This window comes from Oryctolagus cuniculus, chromosome 13 (assembly GCF_964237555.1).
Source record: "Oryctolagus cuniculus chromosome 13, mOryCun1.1, whole genome shotgun sequence".
NCBI classification, from domain to species: Eukaryota; Metazoa; Chordata; class Mammalia; order Lagomorpha; family Leporidae; genus Oryctolagus; species Oryctolagus cuniculus.
Window position 1 is genome coordinate 971,497 of NC_091444.1, and position 19,353 is coordinate 990,849.

General features: G+C 61.4%; 1 protein-coding gene across 1 annotated transcript in view; it reads left to right on the forward strand.

Annotated features, from left to right (window-relative positions):
- Positions 1-8,847: 8,847 nt before the first annotated feature.
- The window catches only part of NPL (N-acetylneuraminate pyruvate lyase), a 47,318-nt gene continuing 36,812 nt past the window's right edge, over positions 8,848-19,353 (forward strand). The window contains exon 1 of the mRNA XM_070055033.1: positions 8,848-9,250. The gene's annotated coding sequence lies outside the window, so the exon portion shown is untranslated. The remainder of the gene's footprint in view (positions 9,251-19,353) is intronic.

Sequence of the window (19,353 nt, forward strand, 5' to 3'; positions counted from 1 at the left end):
CGCCTGAGTCAGTGACTGGCGGGGAACTGAGGCCGCCACAGCCAGGGGAGCCGTCGGCCCCAGGATGGCCGCAGCCTGCCAGACACAGCAGCCGGGGGTCCCGGCCGAGCCACGCCCGATCCCCGAGCACAGACGTGGGTGTCGGAGAACGTGGCGCCAGGCTCAGAGAGGCAGCAGGTGCCGCAGCGCTGACGTCATCCGGGCTCCCGGTGGCACTCACTGGGGACCTTGACGAGCTGCCGCTCCCACCCGCGTGGGATGGGCTCCCTCCGCCTTCCCATTGGGCTGCGGTGACGTTGGCTCAGGCTGAGGCACACGGCAAGTGCGCAACAGCACCGGGCTGATCTCGGAGGAAGCAGACTCCACGTGTCTCAGACTTACCGGCCTGGAGGTTGCCGTGGAGTCACTGTTCCCGAGGTTCATCTTTTGGTGCTGTTAAGTAATTTAAAAGATTCTAGTATTGGAGCCGGCACTGTGGCGTAGCAGGTAAAGCTGCCGCCTGCAATACCGGTATCCCATATGGGCTCTGGTTCGAGTCCCAGCTGCTCTACTTCCGATCCAGCTCTCTGCTATGGCCCAGGAAAGCAGTGGAAGAAGGTCCAAGTCCTTGGGCCCCTGCACCTCTAGGTCACCCCTGGGAGACCTAGAGGAAGCTCCTGGCTCCTGGCTTCGGATCGGCGCAGCTCCGGCCGTTGCAGCCAATTGGGGAGTGAACCAGTGGATGGAAGGAAAAAAAAAGATTCTAGTGCCTTCCACGGGGCTCTCACCTATCAGCCCCCGCGAGCTACACTGCAGGCACCCTGGCTGTGGCCAGTCCCGTCAGTAAACAACGCACGCCCAGAGAAAATGAGGGAAGGAAGAAGTCGGAGCCAGCTGGCTGGACAGAGCATCAGCAAAGGCAGCCCGAGGGCAAGGTCGGGCCTGGGGACGGACAGCAGGTCCACCCCGTGAGGGGGCGGGGCCATGCACAGGGCTGCAGGGTCTCAGCAAGGACCCAGAGCACGCGAGGTGGAGAAGGAAGGGGCGACGTGCAGGCCGGTCCTCGTCACCTGGGTTCCCTCCTGGTCCCCGAGGCAAGCAGTCTACTGGTCGGCTCCGGGTCCCGAGGGCAGGCGGTGTCGGTGGGGCACTGGGCCTTGGGGACCGCGCTGGGGGAGCCGGGGGAGCTGGGGGCCTCTGCACGGGTTTGAAGGCACACTGGGCCAGCGTTCGCACGGCCAGTCAGGCTGCTCGGCACTCACATCCCACATCTCAGCGCCTGCGTTCCACCCTGGCTCGGCCCGATTCCAGCTTCCAGCTCATGCAGACCCCGGCAGGCAGCAGTGGGCTCAGCAGCTGGATCCCTGCCACCCCCGGGGGAGACCGGGCTGAGTTCGGGCTCCGGCTTCAGCCCGGCCCAGCCCTGGCTGTGGCCGGAACCCAGGGAGCGGAGCAGCAGGTGCACTCTCTCTGCCCTCATTGCAGCAAATAAATAAACAAGTAGCAGCTACAGCACCTCGCAGTCACTCTGCACACACGCTCCCTGGGGAGGATGAGACGTCAGGGTTTCTTTTAAAGGGAGACACAGAACAAACCCCATCTTTTGTGGGGTGTCGCAGGCACCTGGCTTCTGTTCGAGAGCTGTGTCATCTCTGTGTGTTTGGACCTCTCCCCCTCCCCCAGCCCCACGGCCATAATTTGTGGGAGACACTGCAGCTCCTTCCATTCCTCTGGCCTTGACCTCTGCCCCCAACCCTCCCCCTACTCACCCAGCCCACAGGCAGCTGACCCAGAAGCCCTTGCATCAGTGGTTGCCTGGCAACAGCCAACAGCACTGACAGGTGATGACGACGGGGGGGGGGGGTTCATCCCCGCCTCTCCTCCTGAATCCCACACCCCCAGTTTCTGTCTTCCCCTGGCAAGCACGGCCCGCACATGGAGCCTGCAGAACAGCTTCGGAGCCGGGCACGCAGCTGCCGGGACTTGGGGAGTCCCAGCGCCACGGCAACAGTGCAGCCAGGGCGCCCGGGAGCCCCCAGACCCCTCTCCACCCAGGCACCACCCACCCAGCCGTCCCACCTCCACTGAGCCCTCTGCTCTGGGTGCTGAGGAGCTGCGGCCCCTCCTGGCCTCCTCCTCCTCCACACAGCCCTGCCTGAGCCAGAGGGACTCCGAGCCCGGCCCACCTGTCACCCAGCACCCCCCACAGTCCCGGAGAACTCCAGATGCCCAGCTCATGGGCTGTGACTTAGCGCTGGTTCCTGTCACTAACCTCTTGCCCCAACGTATCAGTGACAGTCTTCCCCAGGCACTCAGCCTGTGACACCTGCACCTGCAGGAGCGCCGGTTCCAGTCCCAGCTGCTCCACTGCTGCTCCAGCTCTCAGCTACGGCCTGGGAAAACAGCAGAAGACGACCCAAGTGCTCAGGTCCCTGCACCTGCGTGGGAGACCTGCGTGGAGCTCCTGGCTCCTGGCTTCAGCCTGGCCCAGCCCCCGCCATTGCAGCCTTCTGGGGAGTGAACCAGCAGATGGAAGACTCTCTCTCTCTGACTCTCTCTCTCTTTCTGCCTCTCCTCTCTATGTAACTCTTTCAAATAAATAAATAAGTATTTTTTAAAAAAAATAGAGGCAGATTTCCTGGAGAAGGACGTCTGCATCTGAAGGATGATGGGGGGGGGAGGGGCCCGACAGAGGGTGCGTGGGCTGCCCGGACCCCTGGGGACGATGAGGTGGGCTGAGCTGCGACAGGACCTGGGACACCAGCACCACCCAGATCTCTCTGTCTTTCCTGATCTCTAACGCTGCCTTTCAGATAGATCAACTGCTTTTTTAAAAAATCACCGCAGCCCCCTGCCCACCCCCGCACGGCCACGGCCCCTCCCTGGGGCACACGCACCGCCTGATGCTGGCCCACACCCCGCCCCACCCTGCCTGCTCCTTGGCCCCCGCTGAGACCCCAGCCCAACAGACATCAGGCCACTTGGGACAGACACGACTCCCACACTGGCCTGAGCCACCTGGCCGGACACTCCTGCGGGGTGAGCACATGTCTGTGGCCGCCACAGGAAGTGGCCTGTCGCCCAGCCCCGGTCGGCACAGGCTCCGGGCAGCAGGTCGGGCCCTGACCTCTCGGGCCAGCTTCTCCAGACATGTAGCCAGGAGAGGGGCCCGCCCGTGTGGCCCAGCGGCTAAGGCAGGCCACCCACACCGAGACTGGGGGCGTGCACGCCTGTTCCGGCTGCGGAGGCTCGGTCACCACGGTGTTGGGCAGGAGCCCTGCAGGCCTTGTTGTGTTCACGAAGGACGCGTTCTCGGACAGGAGTGTGACCTGCTCCCTGCTCACCCGGGTGTGGCGTCTGGGGGCCCTCGGATCATGCCTGAAGCCAGCAGGCCCCAGAGCGGCTCAGGTTCCAGGAGAGCCGGGCCAGGGGCAGGCAGACTCCCTTAGCCGTCTCCCAGCGTGGAGGGGCACGGCCTCGGCAGGCAGGGGACGGCCCAGGGCCACGTCTGGGGCCAGCGCCTCACCCCAGACTCACCAGCGGCCTGACAGCCCCGCCATCCTGCACAACCTCCCCGGCTGTGAGCATCTCCCCCCGCGGGGAAACGGAGCACACACACAGCGGCATGGGGAGGGTGGTCCCGGGAGACACACAGCGCCCCCCGCCCCCCGCCCCCCGCCCCCCGCAGAGGGGCAAGGGTCTCTAATGAAAGAGCAAACGCCGGCCAGGAAGCAAGGGCCGTCCTCGTCCCCGCCTCCTCCCCGCCCCCAGGACTCGGGGCGAGCTCGGAGCACGGGGGAAGTCCCGTGCAGGGCCGGCGCACGGCTGTCCTCAGCAGAACGAGCAATCAGCCCCGTCCACTCCTCGCCCTCAAGCCCGCCAGGCGTCTGGGGGCTGTAATCCGTGGTGGACTGTCCCCATTCGCGGCTGCACGGCTAAACTTAGTACTGACCTGAACACGGCGCCCACGGGGCTCCCCGGAGCTGCGCCTGCCGGTCACACTCATCCTCATCAGCACTGGGGACCTTGGTGGCCCCCAGGCCTCCCCGCAAACGCCCCAGAACCCCAGGCCCTCTTCCCAGCCCAGGGTCCCAGGGGCCTGCTCCAGCCCATCTGGACCGGGCTGGCCCTCTGCTCTGAGCCATCTTGCCAGAGGCTTGGGGGCTGGCAGGCCCACCCTTTGCCCACCACGCTGTTCCCCACGAGGGCCCCCAGTTCCAGTCCATCACTGAGGGCCTTGACGGCAGGGAGCAGAGGGGGCGGCAGGTGGTCTGGTGACCGCCCGAGGCACCAGGCAGCTTCCCAGGGAGGGGCTCCTTTGGGGGGGGCTCAGACGTGTCTTCCTGAGCTCGGTTTCCATGACAGCAAATAAAACTCACTCGCAGGGACGCCACTGTGGGGCGTACGCAGAGAAGGGGCTCCCAGGGAGAGCCGAAAGGTGAGCCCAGAGCGGGCAAGGGGGCCCTGGAGAACCACGCGGGAGCCGGCACCGCTGCACAGGCGCTGGGGCCCGCAGGGTGCCCCGGCCATCGGCCCCAGGCCACACTGCCGGCTCTTCCTCTCGTGACACCAGGCAGGATCTTCGGGAGTGACCGCATCTAAACGCCACCCACCAAGCGTCCCAGTGGCTGGGCTCACTGCACAGCGGGGGCTGCCTGGCCATGGGGCAGGGAAGCACCCAGCACGAGGCAGCGAGAAGGATACAGCGGCCGGGAGCTCCCGGGGGCTCCTGCCTGGCTGAGCACCGCCCCCCTTCCTCATCCCTGACACCGAGTCTGTCGACACCTTTGTTCTTACAAAATGCACTTGACTCCAAACATCACACACACGCAGCACCTGTTACAGCAGCCGGGGCTTGTAACGGCTGTGCTTTTCTTTTTCAAGCTTGTATTTATTTTATTTGAGAGGTAGAGTTACAGACAGAGGGAGAGAGGGAGAGAGAGAGAGGTCTTCCATCTGCTGACCCACTCCACAAATGGCCGCAACAGTCGGAGCTGGACTGATCTGAAGCCAGGAGCTTCTTCCAGGTCTCCCTCATGGTTGCAGGGGCCAAAGACTTGGGCCATCCTCCACTGCTTTCCCAAGCCATGAGCAGAGAGCTGGATCAGAAGAGGAGCAGCTGGTACTTGAACCAGCGTCCATATGGGGTGCCGGGACTGCAGGCAGAGGCTTAGCCCACTGCGCCATAGCACCGGGCCCGCTGTTTCTTTTTAAAGTGGGACAGACACCTGCAGAGCCAGCATCCCACATGGGTGCCGGTTCTGGTCCCGGCTGCTCCACTTCTGATCCAGCTCTCTGCTGTGGCCTGGGAAAGCAGTAGAAGATGGCCCAAGTGCCTGGGCCCCTGCACCCACATGGGAGGCCCAGAGGAAGCTCCTGGCTCCTGGCTTCGGATCAGCTCAGCTCCAGCTGTTGCAGCCAACTGGGGAGTGAACCAGCAGATGGAAGACCTCTCTCTCCTTCTCACTGTCTGTAACTCTACCTCTCAAATAAATAAATATATAAAATCTTCAAAAAAAAAAAAAAAAAGTGGGACACAAAGCAAGTCAAGAGAGCACCTTGCAGATGCCGGCGGTGCGGTGGCACCAGCCATGGGCACATGGCACACGTCGGGCACTCACAAGTCCCAAGGCAGAGCCCTCAGCGTTGGCACAAACTGGAATTGCCCATGGCACTAAACAGAGCCTGGCCCTCACCCAACCCTCCCCATGGGAGGCCCAGAGAACAGAGGCGGCTGCGCGAGAGCCCCCGCGGGAGTCAACACAGCCGCACAGCACAGACACCGCGGCCCCGGGAACCGGGAGGGCCGAGGAGGCAGGGGCGCAGGTCTGAGGCGTCGGGGAGGTGGAGGCAGGGGTGAGGCCCTGGGGTCGCTGGGGGCTCTGCTGAGAAAGGTGAAAGCCGGACCACGAAGGGACGCTCAGCCTTGCACAGCCCAGGGAGGCTCAGGGATAAAATGGAACATAAAGGCAAGGGGGGGGTGGCAGGGACTTCACACAGGGTGTGGTCTCCACCCACCACGCCCCAACCCACCCTGGGACCCACCGACAGAACAGGGAATCTGCAACGTGGGCGGGAAAACGCTCACCTGATCCTCATTCACCTCTCACTGCAGCTGGGCCGTCTCCTAGCAGGACAGTGACCTCCCTGCATGGGTGACAACCTGTCACTCCGTCACTGTGACAGTCACAGCTGCTGCTCTGTCACATCAGTCAGTGTGACCTCCCTGCGTGGGTGACGCACCTGTCACTCTGTCACTGTGACAGCCACAGCTGCTGCTCTGTCACATCAGTCAGTGTGACCTCCCTGCATGGGTGACGCACCTGTCACTCTGTCACTGTGACAGCCACAGCTGCTGCTCTGTCACATCAGTCAGTGTGACCTCCCTGCATGGGTGACACACCTGTCACTCTGTCACTGTGACAGCCACAGCTGCTGCTCTGTCACATCAGTCAGTGTGGCCTCCCTGCGTGGGTGACGCACCTGTCACTCTGTCACTGTGACAGCCACAGCTGCTGCTCTGTCACATCAGTCAGTGTGACCTCCCTGCATGGGTGACACACCTGTCACTCTGTCACTGTGACAGCCACAGCTGCTGCTCTGTCACATCAGTCAGTGTGGCCTCCCTGCGTGGGTGACGCACCTGTCACTCTGTCACTGTGACAGCCACAGCTGCTCTCTGTCACATCAGTGTGACCTCCCTGCATGGGTGACACACCTGTCACTCCGTCACTGTGACAGTCACAGCTGCTGCTCTGTCACATCAGTCAGTGTGGCCTCCCTGCATGGGTGACACACCTGTCACTCCGTCACTGTGACAGCCACAGCTGCTGCTCTGTCACATCAGTGTGACCTCCCTGTGTGGGTGACGCACCTGTCACTCTGTCACTGTGACAGCCACAGCTGCTCTCTGTCACATCCCTGCATGGGTGACACACCTGTCACTCCGTCACTGTGACAGCCACAGCTGCTGCTCTGTCACATCAGTCAGTGTGGCCTCCCTGCATGGGTGACACACCTGTCACTCCGTCACTGTGACAGCCACAGCTGCTGCTCTGTCACATCTAGGAGACCCCAGTCTTAACATTGCTGCATGATATCAGACCGTGGGAGGGGCACTGTGGCTGAAGCCTTCAGTGTAGTCCACACCACTGCTTGTGGGCAGAGTCCCCGGGAGGCCCTGTGGCTGTGACCCGTGGCCTGGTCCAGAAGACAGACAGCAGGGCCTGGATGGAGCCCTGGGCTGGACCTGTGCCCTGCCCCATCCCACCGAGTGCCCTAGGGCAGAGCCCACTTCTCATCCACAAATGTCCTTTGTGCCCCGTGAGATCCTGCCACAATTACCGCCCACGGCCACGCCACGGCTCAGCCAGTCTTGGGCTTGCACGTCGGCCGGGGTCTTCACGCCAGGCGCACGGGTCTGTCTGGGCTTGTCTAGCTGCTTATTTACTGTTCCTATCAAAAGCATAATCAGACTCCAGTCAGCAGGAAACATCACACACAATCCAGTCTGAGTGACAGTACAAAAACACTGACCTAAATTCTTCAAAAATGTCAAGGTCATGAACATCAAGACAGGCCAGAGAACCGCCCAAATGTGCAGTGCCATTAGAAAATACAGAAATACAAGGGACAGATGTGGGCGTGGCTCAGCCCCGCCCCTCAGCTGAGAGCACTCCGGGCTGAAGGCCTCAGACGCCAGCACTCGGGTGTTCAGGGACCAGGGGCAGGATTCGGGAAACTGGGTAGAAAATGGCTCAGGAAATATATATCCTTCTAAAAATAAAATGTACGTGGAGAGCGAGCGACAGGGAGTGACAGGGCAAATTCTGCAAAGAAGTATCAGAAGTGCCCTGACAGGGGAGGCCCGAGGCTGCCCTGCTCTTCGGGAGAGGGGCGGCTCACGGGAGCCTGGTTCTCCCCGAGTTCTCAACTCCAGCGGCCACGCTGACGGGCCACAGGCACCCAGGGCCAGCACGTGAGCCGGCAGGGAATGGTGCCTCCCAGAGTCTGGGCCACCGCGCTGGGCCCAGCTGTGACGAAGCTGTGCCCCCTCCCCACTCAGAGCACACAGACCGGGCCAGGCGGGGAAGCAGCAGCCCACCCTGGCCAACCTCACGTCCCGGGTCCTACCCCAGCACCCTGCTCTTCCCCGCAGTCCACGGGCACTGCTGCTCCAGGACCGCCGCGCTGACCCACAGCCCCGAAAATCCTCCCGCTCCTGCAGACCCGCGACCTGCCCACGCCGGGGCACCTGCCGTGGGCCGCGGGGGACACACGCCGGCCTCCCTTGGGTAAGAGCGGTCCCCTGAGGCAGGACGAGCGGGGTTGCCCCCGACAGGAACGCCCGGGGCTGACGGGCCTTAGGTCTGCGGGGCCAGGCCTGCTGAGCCAGCCGGGCCCTGGGCTCCCCGGCGGGCACGTGCCCGCGCCTCCCCCACGCTGCCAGCGCCCCGCGGTCCCCCTGCGGCGCGGTCTCCCGGCCCAGCCCTCGTAGCCGCTCTGAGTGAGTGGCAGTGTTTCCCCAGCTGAAGCAGACAACCCCTGATTAAGCCCAGCAGCCCGCGCTAATCGGCTCCTTGAGTGGAAAACAACACAGCAGGCTCCGTGTCCGCGCTCTCGGCTCACTGCTCCCGGGCCCCGGAGCAGAAGCCGAACGAGAAATCAGCACCGGGACCTAAGACGACCGAATCACCTTCCCGCCTCGCGAGGCCGCTGCCCGGGCGCCTCCATGACGTCAGATTGTGCGCTCCACCGCCTCCATGACATCCGAGCGTGCGCTCCACCGCCTCTATGACGTCAGAGCGTGCGCTCCACCGCCTCTATGACGTCAGAGCGTGTGCTCCACCTCGGGACCCCCGGGAGGGTTGCCCCTTCCTGGCTCCTCACGGGAGCGGGCGCCCAGGGCCCAGCCCCTTCCCTGGCGAGCTGGGCGCTCCGGGAAGGCTGCCCACACCCACACCCGCACCCGCGTCCTTCCCAAGCCCTCAGGCCGCTGGGAGGGTGCCCGCGACGCTCAAAGCCAAGGGCTTTGGAAGACACCGTGTTAAGCGGAGATCTGAGGCCACGGAAGCGGCTGCAAATGCGAGCGGATGCCCGGCCTTGTGGATTTCACCACTTGCCGTGGCAGCTCGCGACCTCTCCACGTTTCCTGAAACCACCCCTGGGCTGCCCGCGGCCGCCACTGTCCTCAGTCCTGCAGCAAAGGCCTCAGCTGGGGATAACTGGATGACTCCGCCCTGGACCGCCTGAGGGAGGGCGGCTCAGAAAGGTGGGCTGTGGTGCCTGGCGGGGGGGGGGGGGGGGATTTAAATGCCTCCTTGCATTTAGATCAGCAGGGTTTTTTGGTTTTTTTTTAAAGGTGTTATTTGTTTACTTGAAAGTTAGAGCTACAGAGGGGCAGAGGCACAGAGGGAGAGGTCTTCCGTCCGCTGGTTCACTCCCAGAAATGGCTGCAACAGCTGGAGCTGCGCCGATCCAAAGCCAGGAGCCAGGAGCTTCTTCCGGGTCTCCCACGTGGGTGCAGGGTCCCAAGGACTTGGGCCTCTTCTACTGCTTTCCCAGGCCACAGCAGAGAGCTGGATCAGAAGTGGAGCAGCCGGGACCAGGAATAGCGCCATATGGGATGCTGGTGCTGCCGGCGTCAGCTTTACCCGCTACGCCACAGCACCGGCCCCTAAATCAGCAAGTTCTTAAGAGGCTAAGAGGACAACGGGCTTCAGGTTCCCCGGGACGTTTGTATTAGGAACCTTCCTGGGGTGGACCCTGCAGCTTTGAACCCTTAAACTCTGCTGCGCGACTTCCAGCCTGTGAAGCAATCTCTCTCTCTCCATCACACATCCAGTCGCACCTGCCGGCGAGCTGCGGGCTGCGCCTCCAACCGCACCTGCCGGCGAGCTGCGGGCTGGCAGGCAGTCCGGTCGCTCCTGCCAGTGTGGCTGTGACAGGCTGCCTCCAGCCAGCGAGAGCTGCTCACGCCCATCTGTGCCCAATCTGTGCTCAGAGACACCGCCACAGCACACACACCGGCTCCGGGAGGGGGTTCACACCATGGCAATTGGCGAGTACAACACATCAGAATCCTTTCTCTTCCCTGGATCTGGCTTGGCAGCCCACGGCCAGCTGGACGCCTAAGCACTCAGGGTCCCCCTGCCGGCACACCCCACTCCCAATGCCACACAGGGAAATGTGGCCGAGCCACGTGGGGGTCAGGTGAGGATCGCCACAGCCCCGCAGCTCTGTGAGGAAGGCGGAAGACAGGAGCAAGGCTCAGTTCCGGGGCACCAGTGGCACTTTGCTGCTGGAGTGTCCTGGGGGGTTTTAAGCTGAGTTTTTCCCTGGGATGCCAGCCTGAGTGGCAGCCCCCAGGAACACTCCGGGAAGCTGTGTTGCAGGCAAGATTCAGACATCCCAGGCCCATACTGGGTTCAGGGACAGAGAAAGAACTTGAAAAACAGCCGATCAGGATGGAGTAAAGAGGGGGGGTTGGGCCAGCACCGTGGCTCACTAGGCTAATCCTCCGCCTGCGGCGCCGGCACCCCAGGTTCTAGTCCCGGTCAGGGCGCCGGATTCTGTCCTGGTTGCTCCTCTTCCAGTCCAGCTCTCTGCTGTGGCCCAGGAGGGCAGTGGAGGATGGCCCAAGTGCTTGGGCCCTGCACCCCATGGGAGACCAGGAGAAGCACCTGGCTCCTGGCTTTGGATTAGTGCAGTGCGCCGGCAGCGGCAGCCATTGGAGGGTGAACCAATGGCAAAAGGAAGAACTTTCTCTCTGTCTCTCTCTCTCACTGTCCACTCTGCCTGTCAAAACAAAAAAAAAGGGGGGGGGCTGGTGCCGGGGCATATGGGCTAAGCCTCTGCCTCCGGTGCTGGTATCCCATAGGGGCACCAGTTCAAGTCTGGGCTGCTCCCTTCTGATCCAACTCCCTGCAAATGGCCTGGGAAAGTAATGGAGGATGGCCCAAGTGCAGGCCTCTGCACCTGCGTGAGGACCCAGAAGAAGCTCCTGGCTTCTGGCTTCAGATCAGCCCAGCTCTGGCTGTTGCAGCCATCTGGGGAGTGAACCAGTGGATGGAAGACCTCTCTCTCTCTATCTCTCTCTCTCAAAAAAAAAAAAAAGTGCTTTTTTTCTTAAAAGAAAAAAAAGTGCTCCTGGTCATCCCAATGAGCGAACATAGATTTGCATTTATAAGCTTCCAACATTTGCTGGACAGAGTCTCTTGTGTGTTATTCATTCTGTCTGGTTGGTGGGGTCACTCCTCTGGGCCTCTGAGCACTGCACCAAGTCCCCAGGGCGGGGGGGGGGGTGCCAAGCGCCCGGCACCGTAAGGGGCGTGGTGTTTCCCAGAGGCCTTTCCTACCGGCAGCTCCACGCTCTCCCCCGCAGTGAGGGACACACATTGTCAGGTGAGAAACGCGACGCTCGTGGCAGCCAGAGCTGCTGAAGCCTGGACCTGGGCCATTATTTCTCCCGGCCACTGGGCTCCGAGACCCTTCTCCCACTGAAGGCTGGGTGCTTCCCCGACTGTTTGCAGGGTGGCACTTGGGTGTAACCGGCCGGCACGCAGCAGCCGAGGAGGCTCCGCCGGTCGTCCTTGTCGCTCCCCGTCTTCGTGGAGGAACGACACAGGACCCTGCGCTGTTCTTTTGTCTGCTCGGCCCTTCCCGGGTTTGCTGCTGGTTCTTCCCGGGTTGGCTGCAGTCCCTTCCACCTCCGTGGAAGGGCGGTTCCCCCTGGCCACTTTCCCCACTTCCGCGGGGGAGCAGCACACCGCCGGCCGGCTCTCTCGGGGGCTGCTCAGATGTTCCTCCAGGTGTTCCTGGTGCATGTTGTCTCTCTCCTCCTTTATAGTCCTCCTCCGCCAATCCCAACTCTGCTACCCACACGCCGAGTACGCTGCTCTCCTCCAATCAGGAGCAGGTCCTACAGTTTATTGGTTGAACTGGAGGCAGCTGTGTAGAAGCTGTTTTCTCCTCTCCCAGCGCCATATTGTGGGAGAGCAGATGCATAGAATAAGTCTTAATTCCAGTAACAGTCTAGTCCGAGTTGCTCCCAGTTGCTCCCCACAGATCCCCCTTTCTTTTTATTTTTTGGCGTTGATACGCGCCTGTCTTCGGTGCCCCGCGGCACACACTCTGCTCTGCTTGCTAGAGTTGCCCACAGGTGCTTACAAGCCTACCAATCAGGCAGACCGAATCCAAGCTCTCTCATTGCTGTGTTGTGGGGAGGCCTTATTTTTCTCTATTTTTCTATCTCCGGGCATTCCTATCTCTCCCATTTTACTTCTATCTGCCAGCATTCCTATTTCTCTCATTTTACTTCTAAACTTCTGTTTCTCTTATCCCTGCGGCTTCCCGGCGCCCGCCCCGAGGCTGCTTCTCGGCGGCTTCCCGGCTCTGAGCCGCTTCAGCCCGCGCTTCTCTCATCTGCGCAGCCTCCCGGCGCCCGCCCTGTGGCGGGCTCCCGGCTCTGCGCGGCTCGGCTTCGCGCGCACACTCCGCGGTCTCCACGCACTTCGCACCCGCACCACGGCCTCGCGCCAGCCCCGCATTCCCTATCTATTCACGCCCCATGCTCTCTCTGCACGCGGCGGCTTCCGCGAGTCACACAGCGCAGCTTACGTTTCCGCCACCACCAGTATTCAATCTAAGTTCCCCGGGCTAACCTGGCGAATTCAACCTAGCTTATGCGTCTCCGCCTTATGGTTTGGCTTCCCATCCTTTGCTCCCCAGGCTAATCTGACGGATTCCAACCTGGCCCACGTCTCTGCCTCTGGTTCAACTTTTCGCCTTTTGCTCCCCGGGCTGACTTAAAGAATTCCAAGCTGGCTTACGTTTCCGCTTCAGCCTGCACTCGCGGCTTCATCCTCCCTAACATATTTTTCTCTACCCGGTATGTTTCCCTAACTTTTCTTCCAACAATATTTCTCCCTCATTTCTCCTGGCTTCTCCCCGCAGTCCGTATCCGAGTCTGTTTGTTCTAGCTTTCACTTTTGCTTTCGACCTTAGAGATTTCTCCCAGCTTCCCCCCGTAGTCCGTATCCGAGTCTATGCCTAGGCTTTCAATAGCTTCTTCCGGCACCTTTTTCGTCCGGCTTTCCCCTAGGCTCTTTGCTAATCTCTCTCTCCGGTATTTTTCCACTTCTTCCCGTTTCCTCCCTCCTAGGTTTCCTATCTGAGTCACGGCACCATTATGTCGCTCCCCCTCTTCGTGGAGGAACGACACTAAACCCTGCCTAGGCTTCACATCCGAGTCACGGCACCATTATGTCACTCCCCCTCTTCATGGAGGAGCGACACTGAACCCTGCCTAGGCTTCATATCCGAGTCACAGCAACATTATGTCGTTCCCCCTGTTCGTGGAGGAACGACACTAAACCCTGCCTAGGCTTCATATCCGAGTCACGGCACCATTATGTCGCTCCCCGTCTTTGTGGAGGAACGACACAGGACCCTGCGCTGTTCTTTTGTCTGCTCGGCCCTCCCCGGGTTTGCTGCTGGTTCTTCCCGGGTTGGCTACTATCCCTTCCACCTCCGTGGAAGGGCGGTTCCCCCTGCCACTTTCCCCACTTCCGCGGGGGAGCAGCACACCGCCGGCCGGCTCTCTCGGGGGCTGCACAGGTGTTCCTCTTAGATGTTCCTGGTGCATGTTGTCTCTCTCCTCCTTTATAGTCCTCTTCCACCAATCCCAACTCTGCTACCCACACGCCAAGTATGCTGCTCTCCTCCAATCAGGAGTGGCTCTTGCAGCTTGTCAAGTTGGTGAGAGGCAGCTGTGTAGAAGCTGTACGCTCCTCTCCCAGCGCCACATTGTGGGAGAGCAGATGCATAGAATAAGTCTTAATTCCAGTAACAGTATAGTCCGAGTTGCTCCCCACAGTCCTGTCTCGGGAAGCCCCAGAAGTGTGCAGGAAGGAGAGTGAACGACGTCCACCCCGGCGCAGGCAGACCGAGCTGGGGAGTCTCCGCGCTCTTTCCGCAGAGCCTGGCACGCCTGGATTCCCGTTCTCAGCAGAGAAACAAACTCGTCTTTGATTCCATTTTGCCGTGCACTTTGTGAAGGGTCCTCACCGTCAGGTGGGGCACCAGGCTGCACCGGCAGAGGAGCCGGGCCCAGAGGGGCTCACCCACCACGTGAACAGGAGATTGGGTGCCCCCAGCCCAGCAACGGGACGTGCTCCATGGCACGGCGTCCACGGAGAGGCTGGAGGGGCCCGAAGCCAGCGTGGCTGGGCCCCCTCTGTGCTCTGGGGAGGGGGTCCTCGTGGCGTCTACCCAGGACGCTGGGTAGAGGTTAAAACACAGGATGGCTGACGGTGAGGGGCTGAGACGGGCACGTCAAGACCATCCAGTAGGCTGAGGGCTCTGCGTCCCGTCTGACGCACACATGTTCCCGTGTGTCGCAGGTCTCCTTACTCTTCGGCTCGGCCCCGATCCTCACCCCCTCAGCATGAATCCCCAGAGCTGAAGCTGACAGACGGCCACGCACTCTCCCGATCTGAGGTGGACTCCTGGGGCCCCGGCCGCACTGCAGGGCCCTGTCCACCCGCCGGGGGGATCCTGGGTAAAGACGAGCAGAGGGGAAGATCAGCAGCAGTGCAAAGTGCCCTCCCCGTGAACAGGGTTTATGACATCAGCTCTCCTCCTGCTTTTGAGACAGCCCGGAATCTAAAACTTCCCCTTGGAGGCTGGCGTTGTGGCCGGGGGTAAAGCCACCTCCTGCAGTGCCAGCATCCCCTGTGGGTGCCCGTTCCTGTCCTGGCTGCTCCACATCTGAGCCAGCTGCCTGCAAATGGCCTGGGAAAGCAGTGGAGGATGGCCTAAGCCCCTGGAGCCCTGCACCCACCTGGGAGAAGTGGAGGAAGCTCCTGGCTCCTGCTTCGGCCTGGCTCAGCCCTGGTCATAGCAGCCACTTGCAAAGTGAACCGGCAGCTGGAAACTCTTTCTCTCTCTCTCTCTCTCTCTCTCTCTCTCTCTGTAACTCTTTAAACCAATCGATAAATCTCCAGATAAATAAGTCAAATTTGACTTTGGGTTTCTCTAGCATAGCCCGGAAGCTGCAGGTCCACTGGTCTTGATCGGGAGGACACCACCTTGCCGAGGCCTCTCCCCGCCCCCTCCAGACGCAGACGCCACTCCGTGCGTGGCTGTGGTGTCCCCGCATCCCATGCGGGCTCCCGGCAGGACCTGGCGAGCGGGCGGCACTGACGGCCGGGGAGCCTGCCCTGCACGCTGCAGCCCACACACCGTCTCACAGAGCTGCACTGTGCTGGCTCTCTGTGCCAACAATTAGCACCTTGTTACACACTGCCGAGTCCTCCCGGCGTCTGCGCCACACAGCTCAGCACCTGGCACGGCTGTCAGACCTGTCACCATCTCAGCTATTTTTGTCTCATTCTCGAGGGTGGCAGGCCCATTCCCCACGGCACCCAACCCATGCCCCGCACATCAGACCTCAAACCAACCCTGCGGGCGACCTAGAGGAGGGGCTGGGGTAAACTCTCTGATGAGCTCTAAAGAGAAGGGTCATCCCACCCAGAGCAGGAGACAGGGAGCAGTAACCAGAACCACCACCTACCTCGGACATAGCACGGACCTCCCCCACTCACAGGTGTAGACGCACCTGCACAGTCACCTCCATCCCCAGGTGTGTAGACGGCACCTGCAACACCTCAAACCAGGTGTGTAGACGGCACCTGCACAGTCACCTCCATCCCCAGGTGTGTAGACGGCACCTGCACAGTCACCTCCATCCCCAGGTGTGTAGACGGCACCTGCACAGTCACCTCCATCCCCAGGTGTGTAGACGGCACCTGCACAGTCACCTCCATCCCCAGGTGTGTAGACGGCACCTGCACAGTCACCTCCATCCCCAGGTGTGTAGACGGCACCTGCAACACCTCCATCCCCAGGTGTGTAGACGGCACCTGCACAGTCACCTCCATCCCCAGGTGTGTAGACAGCACCTGCACAGTCACCTCCATCCCCAGGTGTGTAGACAGCACCTGCACAGTCACCTCCCTCCCCAGGTGTGTAGACGGGACCTGCACAGTCACCTCCATCCCCAGGTGTGTAGACGGCACCTGCAACACCTCCATCCCCAGGTGTGTAGACGGCACCTGCACAGTCACCTCCATCCCCAGGTGTGTAGACGGGGCCTGTACAGTCACCTCCATCCCCAGGTGTGTAGACAGCACCTGCACAGTCACCTCCATCCCCAGGTGTGTAGACGGCACCTGCACAGTCACCTCCATCCCCAGGTGTGTAGACGGGGCCTGCACAGTCACCTCCATCCCCAGGTATGTAGATGGCACCTGCACAGTCACCTCCATCCCCAGGTGTGTAGAGGGCACCTGCAACACCTCCATCCCCAGGTGTGTAGACGGCACCTGCACAGTCACCTCCATCCCTCAGCCATCACTGGAGAGTCAGGCGAGTCTAAGATCTGCCACCAGGGGGCGCTGTTACATGTTGGGAACTGGAGCAGGTTCCCAGGGTGGGACTTGCACTCCTCACCCCCTCCATCTCTCTCTCCCTCTCTCTCTCTCTCTCTCTCTCTCTCTCTCTCTCTCTCTCTCTCTCTGCTAGGACCACGGTGAGTGTTGGCGCCGTGGCCTCTGAGTGCTGGTAAACTGCCGGAGTTTGGTTCCCTCTCCGGTTTATACAGCTACGCCAGCAGTGCAGTGTGAAGTTCGCTACTCACACGGAAACCGATCGGCTCAGAGCCTGCGGGGCCGCAAGTCTGGGTTTCCTTCTCAGTGTGCGTGTAGAGTCAGCGCACAGCGCTGCCCGACTGACCTTTGCAGGCTGAAGTCCCGCTCGGTGTCCGACGCCGGACCTCAGGTTGACCCGGAGCAGTGGGGGAAGAGCGGCTGGCCGGGAACGTGCTGGCCGGCCCAGCCCTGAGCCCACCGCAGAAGGCCCAGCCCTGCGTCCCCACAGAAGGCTCCCTCCACGTGTCACCTGCTCCTCCGCTCGTGAGCAGTGCGCTCCGACATGCTTTGCAGTAAGCTGGGGCTCCAATCAGGCCCCAGTGAGCCGGTCTGTAGCCGGGCCTGAGCCCTGTCCAGGCTGTGACGCCTGGGGCTCAGGTGGGAGAGGCGGGGGATGAAATGGGCTATGTTTGCCCAGTGCCCCCAGCACAGCTCCCGTGGGAGTCGGACGACCCTGACACGGGAAGCTACCTTGCTCTGCGGAGCCCCCAGCAGCTCTGGCATCCTGGGGGCACAGACGCGGCCCCCCCATCCTGTCTTCACAGCAGATGCTGTAGGAGACCTGGGGTCCAATCAGGAGAGAAACCCACCCCCGAGGCGTCATCTCTCAGAAAGCCCACACAACCAATATTTGAGGGAAACCAAATTCCTATTCTAATTCCTGTTTCTACACATCAATTTGAAAAGATGTATTTATTTGAAAGAGTTAGAGAGAGAGAGAGAGAGAGAGAGAGAGAGAGCGCGCGTGCTTCCTTCCATCTGCTGGTTCACTCTCCAAATGGCAGCAACAGCCGGGGCTGGGCCAGGCTAAGTCAGCAGCCAGGAGCTTCCTCCGGGTCTCCCACGCGGGTGCAGGGGCCCAGGAACTTGGGCCTTCCTCCGCTGCTTCCCCAGGCCATAGCTGGGAGCTGGATCAGAAGTGGAGCAGCCAGGACACGAATCAGTGCCCACATGGGATGCCAGCGTCACAGGCGGCTTTACCTGCTACACACAGCCCCGGCTACATATTGTTTTTTTTTTTTTCATTATCCTAATATTAATGAGAGGACAAGATCTAAGAAGAAAGCTGAAAATTGGAGTTGCAAATGTGACGCTTGGAGGAGGACGGGGAAACCGAGCTGCAACAGCGCGGAATAGTCTCAGTGTGGACTATTGTTTCCCGCATCTCTCATGTCTGCTGTCACGCTGCCCCCTGGTGGCCAGTTCTGCCTTGTCCCCAGAGGCCAGGCCCGGCTGGAGCTTTCCCAGGACCGGAACAAGCAGGAGGCGGGAGTGGACGCGGCTGAACGCCTTCCACTGGAGGCCCTGTCCCCGGGAGGACTGGGTATCGTCAAAGGAGCCCTGGAAGCAGAATTGACGTTAGCTTTCTCCTGTGCTCACCACCTCGCGCGCCCTCCCCACCCCCAGGCTGACCCCACTCAGGTGGTGGCCAAAGAAGACCACACCAGCTAAGAGATGCAGCCCAGGAGGAGGGGGGCCAACAGGGGGCGGCGCCCCCAGACCCCACGCCCACAGGCCGCTCCCACTCTGCGGCCGCTCCCAGTACCCCACGTGCAGGTGCCACAGTCCCTCTTGGTCACGAGGCTGCCACAGCTGCACTCACAAGGGGAGGCCCCTCCAGGCGGCAGGACCACAGAGCTGCCGCGTGGCCCTGGGTGCCAGCCACCGCTCTGTGTGCACACAGGCCGCCTCCATCCACAGGGTGCAGGCACTCGCACGTCTCATGGAGCAGTCACCTGTGAGCAGGCCAGAGCACTGGCAGGACCGGGCTCCCTGGAGCCTGGGCCTGAGGGATGAGCGGGGTCAGCCAGGGACGGGCATCTGGGCAATGATCTTGGTGAGGACGAGGACTGGACAGAGGCCGAGCACAGGGCACCACAACCTCCAGGAGGCCTAAACCCATGGCAGGGGCTGCGCTGTGCTGCAGTGGGTGAGGCCAGCGTCCCATGTGGGCACCTGTTCACGTCCCGGCTGCCCCACTTCTGACCCAGCTCCCTGCTGTGGCCTGGGAAAGCAGCAGAAGACGGCCCAAGTCCTTGGGCCCCTGCACCCATGTGGGAGACCAGGAAGAAGCCCCTGGCTCCTGGCCTGGGCCTGGCCCAACCCTGGCCATTGCAGCCATTTGGGGAGTGAACCAGCGGATGGAAGACCTCTCTCCCTCTTCCTCTCTCCCTCTAAGTCTGCCTTTCAAACAAGTATGTAGGCCCGCGCTGCGGCTCACTAGGCTAATCCTCCGCCTTGCAGCGCCGGCACACTGAGTTCTAGTCCCGATCGGGGCGCCGGATTCTGTCCCGGTTGCCCCTCTTCCAGGCCAACTCTCTGCTGTGGCCCGGGAAGGCAGTGGAGGATGGCCCAAGTCCTTGGGCCCTGCACCCCATGGGAGACCAGGAGAAGCACCTGGCTCCTGGCTTCAGATCAGCACCGCAGCGCGCCAGCCGTGGCAGCCATTGGAGGGTGAGCCAACAGCAAAAGGAAGACCTTTCTCTCTGTCTCTCTCTCACTGTCCACTCTGCCTGTCCAAAAAAAAAAAAAAAAAAAACCAACAACAAAACAAACAAACAAACAAAAACAAGTATGTAAATCCTTTCTAGAAACCCCCAGGCAGGACAGCTGCTTATTCAGGGTACCAAGAGGGGGCTCCAGTCCCCACACCCAGCACCCGCTC